Source organism: Castor canadensis, chromosome 8 (assembly GCF_047511655.1).
Source record: "Castor canadensis chromosome 8, mCasCan1.hap1v2, whole genome shotgun sequence".
In the NCBI taxonomy this organism is placed as follows: Eukaryota; Metazoa; Chordata; class Mammalia; order Rodentia; family Castoridae; genus Castor; species Castor canadensis.
Genome location: NC_133393.1, coordinates 38,745,914 through 38,768,448, shown reverse-complemented (window position 1 = coordinate 38,768,448; position 22,535 = coordinate 38,745,914). Strand labels below are relative to the sequence as shown.

At 40.3% G+C, this 22,535-nt stretch overlaps 1 protein-coding gene across 21 annotated transcripts in view; it reads right to left on the bottom strand.

The window, feature by feature from the left end:
• The window catches only part of Atxn1 (ataxin 1), a 383,376-nt gene that overhangs the window by 199,726 nt on the left and 161,115 nt on the right, over window positions 1-22,535 (bottom strand). The window contains exon 1 of one of the 21 annotated variants that reach the window (XM_074082870.1): window positions 10,872-13,948. The exons of the other annotated variants lie outside the window; for them this stretch is intronic. The gene's annotated coding sequence lies outside the window, so the exon portion shown is untranslated. Of the gene's footprint in view, window positions 1-10,871; window positions 13,949-22,535 lie in introns of those variants that run through there. 21 annotated transcript variants of the gene reach the window in all.

Sequence of the window (22,535 nt, the reverse complement as noted above, 5' to 3'; positions counted from 1 at the left end):
AGTCCACTGTAAATCAACCAACAAACCTTGAGATTAGGCTTTAAAGTGGTTGCTTTCAAAAGTCAAACAGGAAATCTTGTCATTTTTAATATATGTTGCCAAGAAATGCATGCCATGTGCAACCCATGAAGCCCAAATGTGGGCCAAGGGTCAGGGTCACAGTTGGGTAAGGGGAATGACCTCCCCATCTGAGCTAGTTCCCTGGTGCTGCTATAAGGAAATTTAACAGACTGGGTGGCTTGAATTACAGAAATTTATTGTCTCACTGTTCTGGGGGCCGGGAGTCCATGATGAGGTGGTAGCAAGGCTGGTTCCTCTGAGGACTTGGAGGGAGAATCTGTTCTGTGCCTCTCTCAGCTTCTGGAGGTGTTCTGGCAATCTCTAGCATTCCTTGACTTGTGGCAGCCTGACTCCGTCTTCACACAGTGTTTTCCCTGAATCTCTTCTCTGTGACCAAATTCTGCCTTTTTAGATGTTCACTGATGGCAATGGACTAGAGCTCACTCCAGTGACCTCTTTTTAACTTGATCATATGCAAAACCTCTATTTCTAAACAAGGCACGATGCACAGGCGCCGGGAATTAGGACTCAATGTCTTTTTTGGGGGGGAGGGGAGGGGGCACAATTCACTACATGACACCACCTCTTCCTCACTTAATTCAGGAGTGGTGAGTGAGGAATGCCAAACCAGCTCCCATGGAGGTGTCTGCTATCTAACAGCCTACACCACCAGTGCCCTAAGTGCCCTTCAGTGCTCAGAGGGAGCACTCAGGAAGAGGCATGTCACACTTATGGACACATTCTAGCAAACTGTCACTTGGTTTTATCATGATATCAAGGCCCATTTACACTGCTTCCCACCTGCCCCTCTCCTCAGCTTTGGCCATCTCCATGTCAACATGGCTCTTTCTAACCACAGGCTTCTGCTAATTGTATCTCCTCTTCTACCTATTTGGCCCATCTCTGTTCCTCTCCTTTATCCCTTGTACATTTAGGGTAGGCCAAAAGATATCTTAAAAGGGGGAATCAAAATACATTTGACCCATTTCTATGGCTGTCATAATTACTGAATTATAAGAGAAGCCATAATGGTTATTATTAAATAGTTCATTCCTAGTTTTAAAAGTTCTTCTCAAGCATCACAATTGAAAAATATCATTATTCAACAACAATAAAACATAGAAAGAACATCATTATTCCCAACTTATTGAAGACGAAACTAAAGCTGAAAAATATTAAATAAACCAGCCATAGACATACAGCTAACAATTCAGAGCCAAAATATGGACCATCTCTTCAGATGTCAATGTTTGTATTTTTTACAACATACAATATTGACATAATCTATATTAGGTCATCAAAAGGGTTTAACTATTTTTTACTAGAAGCAATAAAGTAGTAATAATAAAACTTTATGTTTATAGTTTACATTTAAAAATTTTTTTTTCAAAATGTCTTGAGTCTAGGTTTTATTTGTTCTTACAAACACTGAGTTATTCTAGCCCCATTTTACAGATGACAAATTAAGGTGAAAGTTAAGTAACTTGCCTAAATAAACTAATGAGATGACAGTGGAGTTAGAGTAAAAATCACTGCATACTAATTCAGAAATTGGCATGGCTTTTCAGACAGGATAATTCATCACAATGTCCTTGGAGACACATACAACTAGAAAGAAATATAAATGAAGGATTAAAAAGAAGAACATTGGACAAGTTCCTGCACATTTTATGCAGAATAAAACAATATACATATCTGTCATAGTTGCTGTAGAATAGAGCCCTGCTCTGTGAGGAGGCCCATCCAGATGGCCTCGAATGTCCCTTCAAACACATAAAAGGCTATTCTGGGCAAGGCCCACAGACTTGGGACTGGTGAAGTCAGATAACATATTTTCTAGTTCACTACAGGGCCCAACCTGAATTCAGAAGGCTTCCGGAAGGAAGTGGAATCTACAGGAATAATAAACATATGTGTCCCAAAATGGTCAGGATATCATTAGGATTAGAAGTCCATGTGTGAATAGGTGGCTGTGAGAGATGAAGTGGCAAAGGAAAGTGGGGGTCACATTATGGAGGGTGTCAACAAGGCCTGAGTTGATTCTATAAAACCTGAGGTGCTTCTGAAGGTTTGATCATGGGAAAGACCTTATCAGATGTGTACTGTGTCCAGTGACTGTGAAATCTACAAATTCAGCCTTGACCTCTCTTTCTAAGGTCCATCTATGTTTTGCATATGCCTGCTGGGCATCTCTGCAGGATCATCCTACTGTAGCACTTCCAGTGGAGCATTAGCTCTCTACAGTCCGTCCAGATTTATTTGTCTGTGATTCCAGCAAAAGTTATGGCTCTAAAAAATTGACATTTCTCTTTAAGAGAAAAATAAAGAATGAAAATAAATGAGAAACAGGGAAATTATATTCAAGAGGTAGAGCAAAGTGAGCAATACCTTCATATTAAAAAAAAGATCCATGTCAGTTATTTCTCTCTGGTTTTGCCCAGAATCTTAAACTATACAGTACACATCTGTGTGTGTGTAAGTTGTACCTGTGCACATATGGGTGTACATGGTGGGAGTTCTGAGAAGTATTGCTGAAGTATTCTCCAAGGACATGTGCTCTCAGTGACAAGCCAGAGTGGCTTTCTTGCCACTCAAAGCTGTTACCTCACACCTGGAGAGGCTTGCTCTTGAAAAAAATCAAAATACAGAATAAGAATCCTCAATTGCTAAATTTTTTAAGCATTCCATGCTCCTGGGTTCAAAACAACTCACGCTCATCTCTCTAACCAACACACTCTGTGTCTAGCAAGCATACCCCACTTAACTCCCATGAGGCTATGTAGTGGAAAGCTTCTTGGCCCCTAAAGGTAAGTGAACAACTTTCAAGATACCCCTTTAACTGGAATAAATGTGTTTTTCTATTAAACTTTTCATCTGTGCCTTCAAAAGGAATACTATTGTGTTCCTCTAACTTTGAAACAGAGTGGAGATAAAGTAGTGTCCTCATTCATAAAGGGAATACAGTGTGTCTTCAATAAGGTGTAGAGAAATTTCTCTTTTTTTCTGGGCATTGCTTCCACTATGGTTTGGATGTGGTTTGTCCTCTAAGGGATCATGTGTTGGAAGGCATGGCATGGTTATGGTGTGACAATGTAAAAGGTGGTGAAACCTTTAAAAGGTGGGGCCTAGTGAGATGCCAAAGACTGGCCCCTCCCACTCTGACTTCCTGGCTTGTGATGGGATCTCTCTCTATCTCTCTTCTGTTGTGATGTCATCTGCAATAGGTGACACATCCAAAGGGGCTCTCACTAGAGCCAGCACTATGTTGTTTGGACTTTCAGCTCCCAAACTGGGAGCCAAACAACCTTCTTCTCTTTGTAAGTATCCAACTCTAGGTATTTCATTACAATAATGAAAAATGGACTAATACAGGTGGACTAGCACAGGGAGTTGCCACTCTACTCACTGAATCTATAAAAGATACACTTTTCACAAGCCAGCCTCCATCTGCCCACATCCAACATCTGCCTTGGCTGGAACAGAAACAGTTGCTGTCCACTATACAGCTGTGACAGGAGGAGCTCCTCATAAGGCAGTCATAAGGGAGTGGTGTTACCTTTAAGTCTCTGATTATCTGTCAATCTATGCCAATGCTATTCAACTGCACTCTAGGCTTCCACATCTGTTCAATTTCTGCTCAAGCTTATACTGGAACTCTAATTGAGAGCAGCTTATTCTGGGCTCTTCTCTCTAACAACATGGCTGTTCTGTGTATTCCAGATAACAGAATATTAAGTGGCTTGGAATCCAGAGCGCTGCCTATGGATAACTACATGGCATCATATCTTTGATATCTTTTCAGAGACACTATTCAGATCTCTTTTCTTTATGTCACTGTCCTCTAAGATGTGTACTTCTAGCCATTGGCAGCATAAAGACACATAGTAAAGAAAACAATGGTTTGGGACTTACAAGATTGTTGACAGTCAAGTATATACCTCAAATGGTGAATGACTCAAGGGCTACTTTAATGACTTATAAAAAATTTATAATCCTTCATTTTTCCTTCTAGATTAAAAACTATCTCCTGTTCTTATTCAGGAAACTTTGGATCCTGCCATGTGAGGCTCATGTGTCCCTCTGGATGCTTTTACCCCATTCTGTACTTTCCTCCCATACCACCTATATCAGTGCATTGTAATTGACTAGTTATGTTCTATCTATTATACTGTAGTAACTAAGATGTAGTACCATGTGGATGGGAACCATTTTCATCTTGTCCACCTTAGGGTGGACAAGTATCTTTAATACTTAGCACTTTGCTTGGCGCATAGTGGTCTCTTAAAAATATTAGTTGACTGAGTGATTGAAAAACATGCATGATTCTGAATAACTGTTATTCATTCATCTGGTCCATGATAGGTACAACTGTCTCTTACCCGGCTTGATATTCACTTATATCGAGAAACTCTATTAATAGCCCATGGCCACAGCTACTGCCTCTGGCCAGCCTACCTAGGAATGCATCACAGACCCTAAATGAGACAGTAAGCTTTCTCTTCTTTTGATGATAGTCGAAAGCTAAAGGCTACTACAGTTTTTTCTTTCCAGAGAATCAGGAGGTTGAAAAGAATCTTTAATAGGGAAACCTTTGAAAGGGAACAGAGGCAAAGCCTCAAGCATTTGGGGCTGAGAGAGTTATGTCTCTGTACAGAAGCCATCTTTGGGGGACAGGGCAGAATTACGAGATTCTATCTGCATCACATGTGAAATGAATCTTTTAAATAAGAAGGTCCCAGGCCATAGTGTAGTGGCTCACATCTGTAATCCCCATATGCAGAAGGCTGAAGCAAAAGATCAAGGCCAGCATGGTCTACATAGTGAAACCCTGTCAAAAGAGAAAGGGAGACAGGAGAGAGGAAAGAGGAGAGAGGAAAGAGCGGAGCAGTGAGGAGAGGAAGGGAGTAAGGTAAAAGAAAGAAAGAACAAAAGAAGAAGGAGGAAGGCATGTTTATGGCACCACACATGATAATTGAACAGAATTTAATCGAGGGTCAAAAATAATTTGGAGCTGGACACCAGTGGCTCACACCTGTAACACTAGCTGCTTGGGAGGCTGAGATTGAGAGGAAGTTGTCTGAGGCCAGCCCGGGCAGAACTTTATGAGACTCCCATCTCAACCAATAGTTGGGCACGGTGGTGTGCACTGTCATCCCGGCGATGTGGGAGGCTAAGATCAGAAGAACTCTGGTTCCAGGCTGGCCTGTGCAAAAAGTGAGATCCTGTCTCTGAAATAACTAGAGCAAAAAGACCTGGAGGCATGGCTCAAGAGATACAACCTCTGCATAGCCAGTACAAGTCCTGAATTCAAACTCCAGTACTACCCTCCCCCCAAAATCAACAATTTGGGAGGAAATGATCAACTCTATATGAGAAGACTCTATTCATGGTAAAACATGAAAGAGATGACTCTGGCAAAGCAATAGCTTTTGTTCAAGTCCATCAAGAGGTATTTTACAGGAAATGTGTTACACACTCAGCACTGTGCTATAATTTGTGGGGAATGTAAAGGAAATCATTCTCCTGGCTCAGAGCTCACACCCTCCCATGAGTCTCTAGAGTCATCCTATTGACACTACTGCCATATTTTCAAAATGCCAAAGCAGTCACGCCCCTCATTTTTACAGATGTTACTGGCTCTCTACCATCATATCCATAGTCTAAATAGGTATGCAAGGCCCTGCTAAATCCCATGCTGGCCAACCACTCCTGCCTCAAAGACTGAAATTCCCCACTTTATAGCCTGGGGTTTACTTCCAATTTATTACTCACAGTTGCCAGAATTTGAAAGATGCCTTCAAACCCACACCTTTGAAAATGCTGCCTTTCTCTGCTTAGAAGCGCCTCCCCAGGACATTTTTCCTGCTGCTTCTTCATAACCCACCTCAAGCATCATCTCTCCGAGGGCTTTCCTATGACCACTCCTTCATCCTTGGTCCTGATGTTATGTTCTTTTCATCTCTGCATCATTGGGGCAAGGAGTTTCTCATCCCTTACCCTGCCCTTGCTTTCTCTGGCCCATCTAGGAAAGTTTACTTGCTCTCTACGAGGCCTATGTTAGGGGTTTTGCTTACATCTCTAATAAACGCATACAACAATCCCAAATTACAGTTATTATTTACAGATGAGCACCTAAGCTCAGAAAAGGTCAATCATTTGGTCAAGTTCACATAACCAGCAAGTGACAGAGCCAAAGACTTCTGATCCACTGTCCTCACTCATTCCTCCTAACATACTTCCTAGCACGGTTGCCATATGTTAAACTCAATGCTAAGGAAGATTCACCAAGAAGCCCACCCAGAGCCCAGTGATTCCTATAATCTGAAAATAACATTTAAGGAGGTTCTCAGATGAGACCACCTGGTGAGAGTGGAGGTATGGCTGTCCCAAACCAACTGGATGGCTACACTTATGCATTTGCTTTCTAAAACCTTCTTTTCATTCTATCAGTTTCTTTAATTTATAGAGTTAGCTAAACTCCTTTGGTTTGTAACTACAACAGACCAACTCTGTATGTTAGATGTTTCAAACCAACAAGCATCAAAGCTTCCATCATTGCTGTCTTTTTTTTTCTAATTCTGTTACTGCAAGAGACAGCCTGTCCTAGTGTTTATTACTACAGCAATGTCAGGTTCAGGTCAACACGGGAAAATACCTCTCCAGTTTAGCTTTCTTTGTAAGAGCTCAAAACATTTTTCTTAAATGGTGGCATCAAAAACAGCCAACATGTAAACATGTTTCAATAGGCATTCTTTTCCCCTCCAGTGATTTCTTGATATTTGGAACTATTTATTAGTCTCTTTTTGCTTCCAAATACTAAAATATTTGCACTATTTTCTTCTTAGCCTTCTCTGAGACTATTGTACTTACTGACAATTAGTGTTTTGTGCTATTCTTTTTGCTGCTAATATTCTGGAGAGAAAAAACTATAAATATTTTGGTTTATCACATGATTTTGGGGGACAGTGAGAAAAGTGGTGTATGTTTTCATCTCTTTTTCCTCATCTCATTTTCTCTCCTTTCTTCCCTTAGCAAATGCCTTTACTTAATCCTATGGAATTGCATATTCCTATAGTCTTTTCAGTTGATTGGCAAAAGAAAAATAGAATGAGATTAAAATACAACTGCCTTATTCCTTTATCGCACAGGCTTTCCACTCCTAAACTCTTTTCAGTGGTGGTAAGGAAAATCAGACCATAGTGTTACCATGGCAGGAAAACTGACAGCATGGTTTACCTCTCTGCAAATGATTCTGTCAACTCCAGCATCTCCAAAATGCTCTCTACTCATTATAAAGCCCTATAAAAGCCATATGGACATTAAACATGCTCAACTCCAAAGGCAGCCTCATTGTTAATGGTGGAGAAGAAAAGATTCCATTAAAGTCAGGAACAACACAAGATTGTCCACCACTAACACTGTCATTTAATACCTCTCTGGTCGAGTTAGCCAATTTAATTACATAAGCAAAAAAAAAATAGGGAAGTAAAACTGGGAAAGAGGCAGAAATTATCATTATTTGCAAATGCTATGGCTAGAATCTGAGCAAACAGTTGAATGCCATTATTTGAGAATTCCAGAAGGTAACTGAACAAAAGTAATATATGACAATCATCAACCTCCCTAAATAATAACCAGCAAGAATATACCTCAATTACAATGGCATCAAAATATAAATTGCCTACAGACAAACTTAGGGAGAAATAAGCAAGATGTATACAAAGAAAAACTTTAAATATACTGATGGACAGACAAGAAGATACTGCAAAGGTCTGTCTTGTCCTGGAATAGGAACACTATAATGAAAGCACAATTCTTCCTAAATTAATCTGTAAAGAGCACAATTCAAAAAATACCATTAGAAAGCTAATTTGGGAGATCGTGTGAAAAATAAATAGGAAGGAACAAAAATAAAGATGGCATTAAAAGAAATAAAGAACAGTTTACTAGATATTTATTTTGGCTGGGCATGATAGGCAGAACTATATCCAAGCTACTCTGGAAGTTGAGATCAAGAGGCCAGCTCGACCAAAAAGTCATCCAGACCCCATTTCAACCAATAAGCTGGGTTTAGTGGTTGTAAGTACCTGTCTTCTCAGCTAGGATGGAGGTATAAATAAGAGGATCCTGGTCCAGGCTGGCCTGGGCAAAAACTTGAGACCCTACCCAAAAAATAACTGAGGAAGAAAGGGCTGGGAGTGTGGCTCAAGCATTTGTATGACTGCCTACCAAGCACAAGGCCCTGACTTCAAACCCCAGTACTGCTTTCCCAAAATAAATAGCAATTAACATAGTGTAAAGCTAGCTGAGCACAGTAGCTCATGTGTGTAATCCCAGCTACTTGGGAGGTGGAGATCAGGAGCATAGGGTTTGAGGCCAGTGTAGGCAAAAATTTAGCAAGCACCCATCTCAATCAATAAGCCAGGGTGGTGGCATACACCTGTCATCCCAGCCATGCTGGAGGCCTCAGGTTGAAGGATGATAGTTAAAGACTGGCCTGGACAAACAGTGAAGTGTGGACCTCAATACCATTGTGGATATATATATATTAAAGCTCCAGAAAGTATAAGAGAATGGATGGGCACAGTAGTTAGCGAAATCAACAGAAATGAAGGCTATCTAAATTTGGATTGGAATTTAATATATGATAAAGTTGGCATTGCATTTCAGTGGGAGAAAGGGACTTTCAGTATAACAGGAGAGCCATCTGGAAAAATTTGTTAGGGCCTTAGTTCATCTCCTACTCTAAACCAAGCTCAAGAGCCGACAAAAATTTCAATGTAAAAAAATGACAACATAAATATGTGCAAAAGAACCTTAAAAGCCTTATGCCGAGTGGAAGAAGCCAGTTAAGTAAGGCCACATACCACATTCCCACTTAAATGAGGTGTCTAGAACGGCCGCATCCATAGAGACGAATAGCATATAAGTGACTGTGAAGGGCCTGGAGGGGAAGAATTGGCGGTGACGGCCTAATGGGTACGGGATTTCTTTTGGGGATGATGAAAATGTTTTGAAATTAGATTGTGGTGATGGTTGAACAACTAAGAATATAAAACCCACTAAGTCATATGTATTAAAAGGGTGAATTTTATGCTTTGTGAATTATATCTCAACAAAGCTATTATTTAGATAGTATGAATAAAAATATGAGACGACTTAAAAATATAATTATTGAGGGGAGAGGGCCTGAATATGTCAAAATTTTTAAAGCCAAAAAATCTGACAACATAATTTTTTCAGAAATCCTACATGAAAGAAACATAAAAAGTCAAATGGAAACAGTGAAAAAAAAAAACCTCAAGACAAAAGTACTAATTTTCTTAAGCTACTAAGTGCTCTAAAAACCAATTGGCAGGAGAAACCAAAAACCCAGCAGAAAAAAATAGGAATTGAACATGAATATGAATTTCTCAGAAAAGAAAATCAGAGCAGCTCTCAAATAACATTCTATAATCAAAGAAACCCCTGTCCAAAGCACAAGAAGATAGTAGTTTTCACCTCTCAAATTGGTCAAGATCACAAGGTTTAAAAACATCATCTATGGAGAACAGGCACACACAAACAGAGCTAGCAGGAGCACAGGAGAGAAGAAGTACCAAATTTGAGGGCAATTTGGCAAGGTTTACCAAAATTAAAACTGCACATCCCTTTGATCCAATAATTCCTCTTTAGAAATTTTTCCTCCAGAGGTTCTTGTTGATACACAAAATGTTATTTATAGGAAGTTATTCACTGAAGCATTATTCATGGTAACAAACGATCAAAACAATAAAAAACTCTATTAACATGGGATTTAATACATTATGGCAAAACCATACATTGGAATATTATTTAGTAACTAAGAAGAATAGCACTGCCCTGTATGTTATGATGAAAAAGAGTTTTCCAAAATAAATTGTTAGGTCAAAAGGAGAAGACAGAATTATTATATGTAATAATATAATAGTTTTATAATTATTTATGTAATTATAAAATATTCCTAATGTATCCACAAGAAAATGATAATGGTGCTTGCCTCTAGATGAGAATTTGGGTGACTTAGGAACAGCAATAGAGCCATTTATTTTTTCTTATATATTTCTTGCATTTTTGTACTTTTAGTGATTCAAAACAATATGATTTTTAAAAGAAAGCAAAAAATATATCCAAGACACTGACATGACCAAAGTATGTGGTCTAATTTTGAATAGTTGTATTGTTTTTATTAAGTATATGTAAGAAAAAATTAGTAATTTTTCTTAAGCCCTCAAAATTGGCCAGACTTTGCTAATGCATTCAGTTGAGATTTTGGTGCACAGTAAGAAAACCCTTCTTCTGTACACACACACACACACACACACACATACACACAACACATAGAGAGACTGCTTCCAAGACCAAGTGGATAATTCAAGCTTCATAATTCATTCAAATGGACTCTGTGCTGCAGTTGAAGACATGCCAACCAGTTAGGTCCACTCGGAATTTGCTCCAAGACAAAAAAGACCGAGTTTGTCTGTTTCTTCTTACCTGAATTGTTGGGTCTGCCATTGACCATGAGATTTAGAACAAAATATAGCTATAAAGATGTCCTGGCAAACATTATAGTGAATTCATCAGACACCCCCTTAACACTCTTGCTCTAAAGAGAGGAAAGTGGAACCACTTGTGCCCAGCACAACTCCTCTTGGACTCTCTTTTTGGAGGCAGGCAGCACATAGTCAAGGGGCTAAGTGGGCAGAACTAAAGTACCTCAGACTCTGCCAAAAGTTTCTGTTTCAACTCTTCCTTCCACAGAAATTCTTGCAGGAAACCTCCATGTGCCTCACCTCTTCTGTCAAGCAGAACCCTCTGGATTCCCTGAAGATACATTTATCATCACGAAAATGGTAGCATAGCTTTCTTCCCCGTTTCATGACCTCCAACCATGATGGTTGATTTTCCACGGTCTTCCTGACAAAGTGGAGGATGGGCTGCTGAAATTCACAGGCAATGCCCAACTTTATGTCAGTCAAAAATTCAACTTTTCCTCTTATAGATGACACAAAATGGCTCTTTCATGTCCCTTTCTCCTAAGTTCACAGGACAGAAAGAGAGTGAGCAGTTATACTTTTGTACAACTTACAGAAACCACTGAAAATAATTAAGTCAAAGAATTATAGGGGACCAGGCATAGTGCAGTGACTCACACCTGAAACCCCAACTACTCAAGAAGCACAGATCAGGAGGATTATGGTTTGAGGCTCACCTGAGCAAAAATGTGACTGTGGCTAAAGTGGTAGAGCACCTGTCTAACAAGTGCAAGGCCCTGAGTTCAAACCCCAGTCCCACACACACAAAAAAAATTTTTGAGAAACATTCTACAAAATTCAGACTACCTATCCAGCTGTACTTCAAAAAGTTTTTGTGAACTCCTGATGCCTTGGGCATATCTGACACAAGAGCTCAGAGAATCCACGAGTCAATTCTGGATTGTGTGTTCTCGTAGTACTTGTCCCTATTTTTGGAGCTTGAGAATTTCCTTAACACTGACTCACTGCAAGAGGGTGCACTAAGAAATGATGATATTTTCACAATTGTGGGAGCTAATTATTTTGGTTCAGACCATGTCACAAAAACTATTTCCCTAGTTTTGCTCTTCTGTCTTGCTAAGCAAAAATAGAGCACTACAACAAATTCACTTCTTTTGAATTCAGCCATACTTTTCACTCCTTTCATTTACTACATTCAATGATGTAGGTTTAATTCTAAGCATACTGTCTCATGCATATACAGTATAGAAGAAATAATGTTTCAACAAATAACTGGAAAACTAAAAGTAAGGAAGGTCTCATTAAAAATGGTGGAAAAAACAAAAATTTCTTGTTGAGGTGCTAAATAGTTTGGCTCTTAAATGTCCCTCAAAGGCCCATGGGTTGGTCCCCAGCTTGGCACTATTGAGAGATGGTGAAACCTTTAACAAGTGGGGCCTAGTGGGAATTCTTCTGGTCATTGGGAGTATACCCTTAAAAGAGATAGTGGATCCTAGCCCTTTTCTCTTTCTTTTTTCCTTGGTACTAGGACTTGAACTCAGGGATTCTCACTTACTAGGCAGGTGCTATAACACTTGAGCCACACCTCTAACCCTTTTGCTCTGGTTATTTTGGAGATAGAATATCACTTTTTGCCCTGGCCAGCATGGATGGTGATTTTAGGATTTTAGGATTCCCATAGTAGCTGGGATGAAAGGCATGCACTACTATGCCCAGATTTTTTCCACTGAGATAGGGGATCTCACAAGCTCCTTTTTTTTTGCCCAGGGGTAGCATCGAACCTTGATTCTCTTGGTCGCTGCCTCTCAAGTAGCTAGGATTACAGGCATGAACCACTGGCCCCTGGCTCTTCCTTTCTGTTTGTATCCTGGCCATGACAGAGCAGCTTTGTTCCACCACTCACTCCTACCATGATGCGGTGCCTTGCCACAGGCCATAAAGCAAAAGAGCCAAATGAACAAAGTCAGAAACCGCCCAAACTGTGAGCCTAAATGAACCCTTTCTCTTTACAAGTTGATGATCCCAGGTGTCTATTACAGTAATGGAAAGTTGGCTGGACACACGGGGTCAATTAGAGACTGTTTGAGGTGGGGAATGTGGAATTTGATGTGGTCCTAGACAAGTCTATACACATCAGAAATACAGGAGGAGGATTGTCCAAGGTGAAACCGATAGAACAACAGAAATGGAAAGCCAGAAGAGCTTGACTTATGAACAGAAAATGTATAAAATTATGTCTTTCTGGAATCTGAGTAACAGGATTAGGGAGGTAGGCTGTAACCAAGTCAAAATACTTCCTTAGCACTTAGAAACTTAAGACAAGTGAGCACACACACTTAGGCACAACAGTAGGAAAAGGCATAAAAGAAGACACAGAGAAGGAATAGTTTGAGAGGTAGAGGGAGAGAGAGTGAAGACAAGTGAAGAGTGTTGTAAGAAAGGGATTGTTGGCAGCAGCACAGCACAGAAAGCAGCCAGGAGGACTAGGAGTGAGCACTGATTCACAAGTTACTGCTTTGCCCAGCTTCAGCCCAAAGAAGATATTACAGAGAAGATATTCCTGAACTCAGGTAACATAGAAGGTTTGGTGGTCCAGACTTCAGTAATAGTAACAACTATGTTTTCAAAACATAATCAGGATAAAGAAAGAATAGAGAAATGAACATTGCTTGGTGGGTAACAAGGTCAAAGGAAGGTATCCATTGTTTTGTGAAAGAGAGGCAACTGAGCACATTTACTGATTGAAGAGAAAGTCAAGAAGAGAGAAAGATTACCAAGGCAAAGGAGCTGCAGAGAAGGTGGGTAGAGAAGGGTCAAGAATATGCCTTAGTCCCTCAGAAGAGAGCCATTCTTTTTCTCTAAGATCAATGAACACAGCATGCAACAAATACGTAGACCTAATCTGGGGACAGCAGAGCAATGGATGGAATTAACAAAACAGAGGTGAAGGATTCCTATCTGTGTTCATCAAGATTTTCAAAAAGCAAGAGGAAATGTTTGGAATAGAAATATTCCATGAAATATGTGCCCATGAGTCTACTAGAGAAAAATAAAGAGGAGCACTGGGAAGCAACAGGACCCATCTCAAACTGAATAATAGGAATTTACGCCAAGACCTCTGAGTAGCTATGCAGATGATCGGGCCCACCTTGGTGGCTGGAAGGGACTGCAGGACACTGAACCCTGGGAAAGACCAGTGATTCTTAACACCCATGAGATCTGAGGTTGGAGGGAGACTAAGCCTGCGGGGGCTGACAGACTGACCAAGGAGCAGGCAACAAAAGGGAGCTCATGGGGAGGGTGAAAACTAGGTTCCAGAGAAGGGGGGAGGAGTCTATTTTATAGTTTATTAATAATTAGAAGAGAAATCTAAATGCTCTGAACACAAGGTCATGATAAGAGGATGGAAACTTTAATTACCCTGGTTTGATCAGCACAGTTTATATATATGTATTGATATATCACACTGTACCCCATAAATATGTACAATTATTATGGGTTAATCACATATTGAAAATGTTTCAGGCCAGGCATGGTGGCTTACATCTGTAAGCCTAGCTACTCAGGTAGCTACTCAGGTGCTGGTGGTATGAGGGTAGCAGTTCAAGGTTGGCCCTGGGCAAAAGCCCAAGACCCTACCTGACAAATAAACTAAAATAAAATGGGTTGGGGGCATGGCTCAAGCAGAAAAGCACCAACCTAGTGAGCATGAAGCGCTGAGTTCAATCCCCAGTACCACCAAAAACCAAAAATTGTTTCAGGAGATGGGAATGTTAACTACTCTGATTTGATAATCACACAGTATATGCATGTATCAACTGATCACATTATACCTCGCACATTGGTACAATTGAAATAATAATGGAAGTAACCAAAGACAAGTAATTGCAGATTCTAAGATTGTAAGATTGTGAAAGGTCCAAGGGATGTTGATTCTAGTTGACACACAGGCACTGGGTGTGGCAGTATCTATGGTTGGCTCAGGTGAAAGGAAGATGAAGGTCAGGTGAGGACACTGAGCATTGACAGGGCAGAGGGAAGAGTCAGATTCAACTAGACACCAGCTAGCACCACGTTGCAATGATGCCACCTCACCTCAAACACAGGGAAATATTTTACGATCAGTTTGTCAAGGGGGAGAAGGAGCACAAATGCCTGCTTGATGCTCAAGGGCAGATGATGAAGAGTCTCTGAATCAAGGCCCTTACTTTTTATGACCAAATCAAGGGGACCTCATGAATAGAAAGCGACTTCGCTGAGATAAACAGGCCCACTGCTGGGATAATACATGTATTTTTGGTGGTACTAGCATTTAAACTTGGGCCTCATGCTTGCTAGGCAAGCAGCCTGCCATTTGAACCACACCCTCAGCCCTTTTTGCTTTAGGTATTTTTTCAGGTAGGTAGGGTCTTGTGCTTTTTGCTGGGGCCAACCTCAGACTAAGATCCTATACCTGGCTTACAAGCACACACCACTACACCTGGCCTGGAAAAATATTAGGGCACAGCACAGAACTTGGACCTTGTTGAATAAAATGGATGTGGGTCCAAACTGCACCTCCCCACCTTCTCAGCTGAGTGATCTCAGGTTTACACAGCCACTTTAAACCTCGGCCATGGCATGTGTAGAGTGAGGGCTATCTGAGAAGCTTGATGTTTAGAAGGTGTCTGATGCTTACTGAAAGTTAGTTGATATCACTTTTCTACAGCTGCATTCTCAACAAAAACTATTTTGGGGAGTGTGAGAAAGGTAAGAAGAAAAAGGAAAGAGTTGTGGAACAAAGAAATGTATAAAATGAAAAAAATCATAAAACATTTATCTTCTTAATTTACAACTGCTTCAAAGTAGGCTAGCCAGAGAAATGAAAACAGGACTGCACACAAACTTCTCCAGGAATGTTCCTAACATCAAAGTCAAAAAGCAGAGATAACCCAAATGTCTATCAGCTGAAGAACGGGTAGACAAAATGGGGCATATCCACACAGTGGAGTACTATTTGAACATAACAAAGAATGAAGTTATGATGAATGCTGCAATGTGATTTAAACCTAGGCTAACCCACATTAAACATTAGGCGAAGTGGAAAGAAGTCAGTCCCAAAAGTCCACCTATTACATGATTCCCTTTATACAAAATGCCTGGAATAAGCAAATGCATTGAGCTGAAAGCAGAGAATCAGGAGAAAATGAGAAGGGATTGCTAACAGGTACAGAATTTCCTTAAGGAGTAAGGATAAGTTTCTAAAACATGTGATCATTGCATAACTGTGACGATGCTAAAAAGCACCAGTGTACATTCCTTCTCAATGCTTCCACCTCCCGTCTCCCAGGAAGACCCAGAACGTGGGTGGGAGGTCCTGGCAAATGGAGTGAATGAAATGCAGAATCTCAGCTGTTCCTTCACTCCAGAGCATCAGCCCATGTGATATCGTCTCCCTTCCTCTGGAGTCTTCTCAGACAGGTGCCAGGGAAGCTTATTTCTCTTCTCTCCACGTGCTTCTTTCATCTTGCCAAATATATTTTGTCTCCCCACATGAGCCCAGCAGTTAAAAATCAATCTGTACTTTATCTTCACAGCCCAAAGCTCTGATGTGGATGGGTCTTTCCTGCTTGGGGTGATGTCTGAAACACAATGAGGGATCAGCTCTAGAGCCCTGGAGTTTTGTCTCACCACACCACAAGGACAGGGTTCCTGAAAGCAGAGCTCGAATTCCATCTGACAGGCAATATCATGGTCTTTAGGGACCAAACTGCAAAGTGAAAGTATTGAAAACTCATTCCCCATGTGCCAGTGCAGGTGTGATTTATCTGATAAGTGTGCCAACAACTGTTTCAAAAGTTATCTCTAACATCCTATTATCAGTTCCAGGAAATGAACCTCCTTCATAAAAACCAGCAGTATTTTTAAGGGAACGTTGATGTTAAAAAAAATACCAAAAAAACTAGGATACAAATTCAATAATTTGCAAAAAAAAATCATAATCACAACAATAATAAACACTGTAATACTAATATCCACAGGAGCCAAAAGTCTGTGGGTAATGTTAGCATTCTCCCCAAGAAATAAAACAACAAAACACCTGCCTTTTCTATTTAAACATTCCAGGAATGAAATTCAAAAACATTTCTTCAGGAATTTCCAGGTAAAACATTTTAATACATAGGGTTAATAAAGACTCTTTAAATGTTAAAGTCTCTTCATAAAAAGTTCCGCACCAATGTGGGAAACAAATGATAAAGCGTCATGTTTTATAGCAGGTTACTCTGGTCAATGGAGTGTCAGCTATAAAACAGAAATTTCAATGGAGGCAAAGCACGTTCAGGGACCGTAAAGTAACCCACTGGGCCCAATTTCCACAAAGAGGTGTCAACTCCATTTGACGCATGTAATCTACAAATGAATCCAACTCAGTTGTCTAGAATACAACTGAGAACTGCACGATTCTAGACAGTTTGGTGGGGGGACAACTCTAAAACAGGAGAAAGCGGAGTTTTCATGACACTGGAAATGAAGAGCAGATCATATAAGATTTAAGTTGAACAACAAGAATAAAGATTTCACATCTCTACATGAAAACATAGCCTAGAAATCTGTGAACTTCTTGGGTATAAAATGCAAATCTATTAAACTTAAGGACTTAAATTCTATTCCAACATTTCATTTTTGCATGCAGATGTAAGGAATAGAGTACCCTATTCTTTTTGTGCTTGGAAAGGGTTAACAATTCATAGTCTTAAAGGGGTCACTTCAGAGTTAATGATTTTTATTGGCATTTTACAATTCTGGATTTCCCCAAATGTCAGAGTAACTTGTAGCTACTTCTGTAACATTAAAAGCAGTGTAGTTATGGGGAAACGCGTTTTCTTTTAAATGTTTTAGCATTCAATGCCCAGTAATAACCTAAAAGTATTTAATTATAATACCTCTCTTTTCAACAATACTCATAAAGTGCCTTATTTTCTCAATCTTATAGGTTTCTTTATATTAAACCACAGTTTTGCGGTTCAGTTTCTGCAAAACCCTTCCAAAGGCATTTGCTAATTAATGAGCACTAAGGTGATCTTGAGTCTGGGAAAAATGATGGCTGACTAAGCATGGGAGAAAGATCAAGACACTGAAATTCTTCTCCTAGTTCTGACAGTAAAGAAAAACCATCAAAAGATATTAACAAAATACATAAAATAAGAAAGAACTATTTCTTGCTGGGCTGCAGTACTGTTTTAAACAGAAGGGAAAGACCATTAAATATGAGCGCTATTCACTAGATTTTTAACTTGCACAGGCGTCAAAGTCTGCATCTGCAACCTCAAGCCAGAATAACAGCTGAAATAAATGTTTCTTACCATCGCGCGGTGTGTGTGTGTGAGGGGGGAACAACGGATTCTCTTTAATATGGAAACGCATCCCTCTGACAAGGCACGCTCTGATAAGCTTGCAATAATCCTTGCATTCCGTTTTTACGTCCTAGCAGAACAGCATCAGCAACATTTGTGATCACGTTCTGTCAGCTGCTCTGCTAACAACGGGGAATTTTTACTTGGACATGGAAAGAGTTTCCTAAGAGGGAATATCTCCTGGACCAGAATTCCACCTTTTCCTTTAGGATATCATGGGGGGCACATATCGCACATGCAGGCAGATTGGAATAAACAAGGTTTGTGATCTGCAAATTGGAGCCAACTGATTCATCAGTTATGCATGTGTAAAAGCAAGCAGAAAATCCACAAATTATGTCTTTGTGTTGACAAACTAAAATATGCTGAGCTTTTATGTTAACAAGCTATTTTGCTTCAATGTGTTGGATTCTTCCCCTTTCTATGTGTGGAACACACAACATGCACACAAAGGAGAATTATACACTTCAGAGTTCTTTAACCTGTACAAACCAACAAAATCATTACACTGCAGGAAAGCTGACAACAGTACTAGAGAGGATTCATGTCTTCTCCAGCTCTCTTTTCGATAGTTCTTGGTTTTTCTACAATTTTTCTTTTGCCTATGCAAAAGAGATTCATAACCATGAATACTACTCACGATAAATTGAGAGATAAAATAAAATCACTATTCTGATTCACAAGCATATTTGAAGCACTTCCAAAGGGAATGTTTTTCTAAACAGAAAGCGAGTATTAAGTTTTAAGAGTGAGGCTGTCATCAAAACAAGGACAGAGAAAAGTACACATAAGTCAACCTGACGAGCCCATATTGATAGTGCGTAGATAAATGTTATCTCTGGGTTACATGCCCTGACAGGCCTAGCCTTGATTTATGAATGACCCCTGTACTGAAAGTTCATTTGTAAATCAGTTACTTGGAACTCCAAACTCATTTTCTCAGAGATACTATGTTATAAATAGTGCTTAGTTTTGCAAGAAAGCAAACAAGAGCTATTGAGCCCACAAAGTACACAAACTCTTGTGCCAGTAGCTCTTCAGTAGGTTGCTCCTTTGTTGAGCAGGAAGCCACAGGTAATGAAACCAGGAGCAGGGCCAGGCATGGTGGTCATACCTGTAATCCTAGCTAGGCAGGAGGCAGAAGTAAGGGGATCAAAGTCCCAAGTCAGCCCCAGGCAAAAGTATAAGACCCTATCTGAAAAAATAAACTAAAGCAAAACAGGTTAAAGGCATGGCAAGTGGTAGATTGCCTGCCTAACTCAGCTTAAAGCTCTGAGTTCAAACTTCAGTACCAAAGAACTCCAGTACTTCCAAAGTTTTTTTTCTTTATCTGACATCTGTCTGTCTCCCCTTTTATGCTTCTCCTGCTGTCTAAATGCTTTGCCTCAGCCACATGAAAATAATTCTATAAAGTTAGTCCTGGGCCTCTCTCCTCAAACTCCACTTCCTGCACTCAGTCATCTGACAATCAAAGGGCAGTAAAAAGCCACTTCAATAAAGACTTGTTTTAGCATTTTGATGGCAGATACTCAGTGGGGGAGAGCAGCATGGGGATATACCAAACTCAGAGGGTAGAACGCTTATGATGAGACATCACCAATGAGGACTGGGATGAGGTCAGGAACTCCTTTGGAATTTAGGAATGGTGAACAGGAATGGGACCCCAATCCTGGGAAGTGCAGCCGGAAGCTACAGGAGCAGGTTCCTGACCAACAAGCATAGCTAAAAGGCAGGGTCTCCCTCCAAGCCCAGGAGGTGGTGGGAGGCGTGAGTGTTACAAGGGCTCCTTGCCTCTTCACGTGGAACCACCAGGATGGCTCACTCTTCTTCCCCTAAAGTTAACAGTGGGGAAGATGGCCTGAAGGATGAAGAATCATAATCCATCAATTTAGGGTCTCCTGATGTTCCAAGGACACAGCTGTGATGCCCTGCAAATAATGGGGCCCTCAAGACCCCATTAAGGGGTAAAGGACAGCCTTTACCCCTTGTGGCAGAGGCTGATGAGTTGTTCTACAAACCAGTTTCCCTGTCCTCCTCAACAAGCAGGTTGACGGTCCCAGCTTTACCTAGATTTAGCTATGCCCATGTGACCACGTTCTGCCAATTGCATTAACAAACCTCCATTGGGACCATTCCCTCTCCCTTCCCCCAGGGAAGGACAGATGCAGCAGATCCTTGAGGTCCCACAACACCCTAGGGAATGGCTGAGCCATGAGATGGAGGGACTCTGGAATTGGAAATTAGCAGCATACGGACACACCCCACCTGGCTGTAGAACACCCTCAGTTAACTCTAATATGATCAAAAGAGAAACTCCTATAGGTGTTGCACACTGAGACCTGGGTGGTTTGTCACTGCACCGTTGCTGCCCTCCTCCATCACTCTTTATGCCAGCTCAGGAAATTTTCCTTTATGTTCAGCCACCCTGGATAATCCACTAGGTTTGTTTGTCTTCGGATTAATGGTTTTACAATACAGACAGTTTATAATGCCTCTACTTTTTACAGGTTTACTCCTTCCTTCACTGTGGTTGGTATAGTTAACAGTATGTCCTGTTATTCCTTTTAATCTAATTGGAGAATTAAACTTGCTAAACATTAACCTTACTGTGAGTGTCCTGAGCCAAGAGGGCTCTGGGTTTCTTGGGGTAGTATCTGTGGAGTAAAATACAGGATTTTTTTGGGGGGGGAGGTTCTGGATTTGAACTCAGGGCCTCACGCTTGCTGGTATTACTTGAGTCACTCCACCAGCCCTTTTTTGTGTAGGGTATTTTTGAGATAAGATCTAATGAACTATTTGCCTGGGCTGGCCTTGAATTGTGATCTTCCTGATTTCTACCTCCCGAGTAGCTAGGATAACAGGCATGAGTCACTGGTGCCTGGCTCAGGATTTTTTTTTTTATTGGCCATTTTTCTCCTTCCTGAGAAGGCTTTTTCCTGTTATTTGCATATTTAATAAGTAGATGAGACTCAGATAAATATGCGTTCTGGAGAAGAAAACTAGGACCATAACATTTTGTTGAAGGTAGATTGCATGCATGTATGAAAATAGAAATAGACCCATTAAATTGTGAAAAAAAAAAGGGAGGGGAAGAGAAAGAGTAATAGAAGGGGTGAACATAATCAAAGTATATGCAGATATGGAAATACCACAATGAAACCCCTTTGTACAGAAATATATGCTAATACATTTTGTTTTTGCTTTAGGTATTTTTCAGACTGGGTTTAATGATTTTTCCCAGGGTCAGTCTCAGACCCCAATCCTCTTAAGTATAGCCTCCTGCAGCATAGCTGGGATGACAGGTGTGCCCCACTATACTCAGCTTATTAATTGAGATGGGACCTCACTAACTTTTTTGTCCAGGCTGCCATCAAACTGTGATCCTCCTGATCTTCACCTCTTGAGTAACTGGGATTATAGACATGAGTCACTACACCTGGCAAAAAGTCTTTTAAAAGAAAAAAATAAAGTAGTTTGCTTGTTTCATTTATTCACTATTCATTCTAACAGTAGAGAAGCGAGAGACTACAGAGGATAAAAGGAACATAAAGAAGAGAAAGAAGTAACTTTTGCCTAGACCTTGCCCTGTAAACATACCCTATTTCATCACTGAGTTGTTACAGGTACAATGAAATTCTGAATTCGGATAAAATTTGAGATGGATTTGGTCTGATTATAAAGCTTTCAGTCCTGGGTCCTTCCCCCGACTCTCATCTCATCATTACAGCTCTAGGAAAGCCCACTAGGTTAAATGATTCTGTGCTTGCATGTGGCATACTGGCAGAAAAGAGAAGCACCATGTACCACCTCTGTGACAAAGAACTGCCTGAGGGGGCCCAGTCCTTGTGCTGCTCAGTGGAGATTATATAGCTAGGATTCTGTCTGCCTCTACCTTGCAATGTTTATGAGAATAAATTCAAAATGATTCTCTGAGTTCAGAATTTGACTTTCACCTCTGCCACCCCTCAAATAATCCCCCAAACAAAACAAGATATCCACTGTAATGAAAGCATTCTATTCATCAGGCACTCTGAAACCAGAGGGAAACTGGCAGCATATATGGGACTGTGGAAAGAACCCACAGACAAAGTATTTTTATATAGAACATTTATACAGAACCATTACTGCCATTACAATTTTGAAATATGTTCCCTACAAATAAATACTGAAGTCAATACATTTAGCTTAAAAGGACATAAAAGATTCTTTATCCTGCCAGTTTCTACATATGTGCTTCCACAGGAAGCCTAGAGGCCACTTCATAGGGCTCTCTGTCATCACTAATGTCCACTCCACAAAAGATGATTCCTTTTACATTCTACACAAAACATCAATTCATATTGTATTGCACAAAGCCATTTAAACCATGTTTTAAATACACTATAGCCAATTCATACTTCATGGAAACTTCTCATCATTAAAAAAGATATTTGAAGTTTAAATTTACATGTTGCAAAGGTTATGTTCCATGCTCAATTCCAGGATAGAATCACAACTTTGTACAATTTCATATTTTTAAGACTATCGAGCAACATGCACTGATAGTTAACTGTGAAAGGCTAACTTC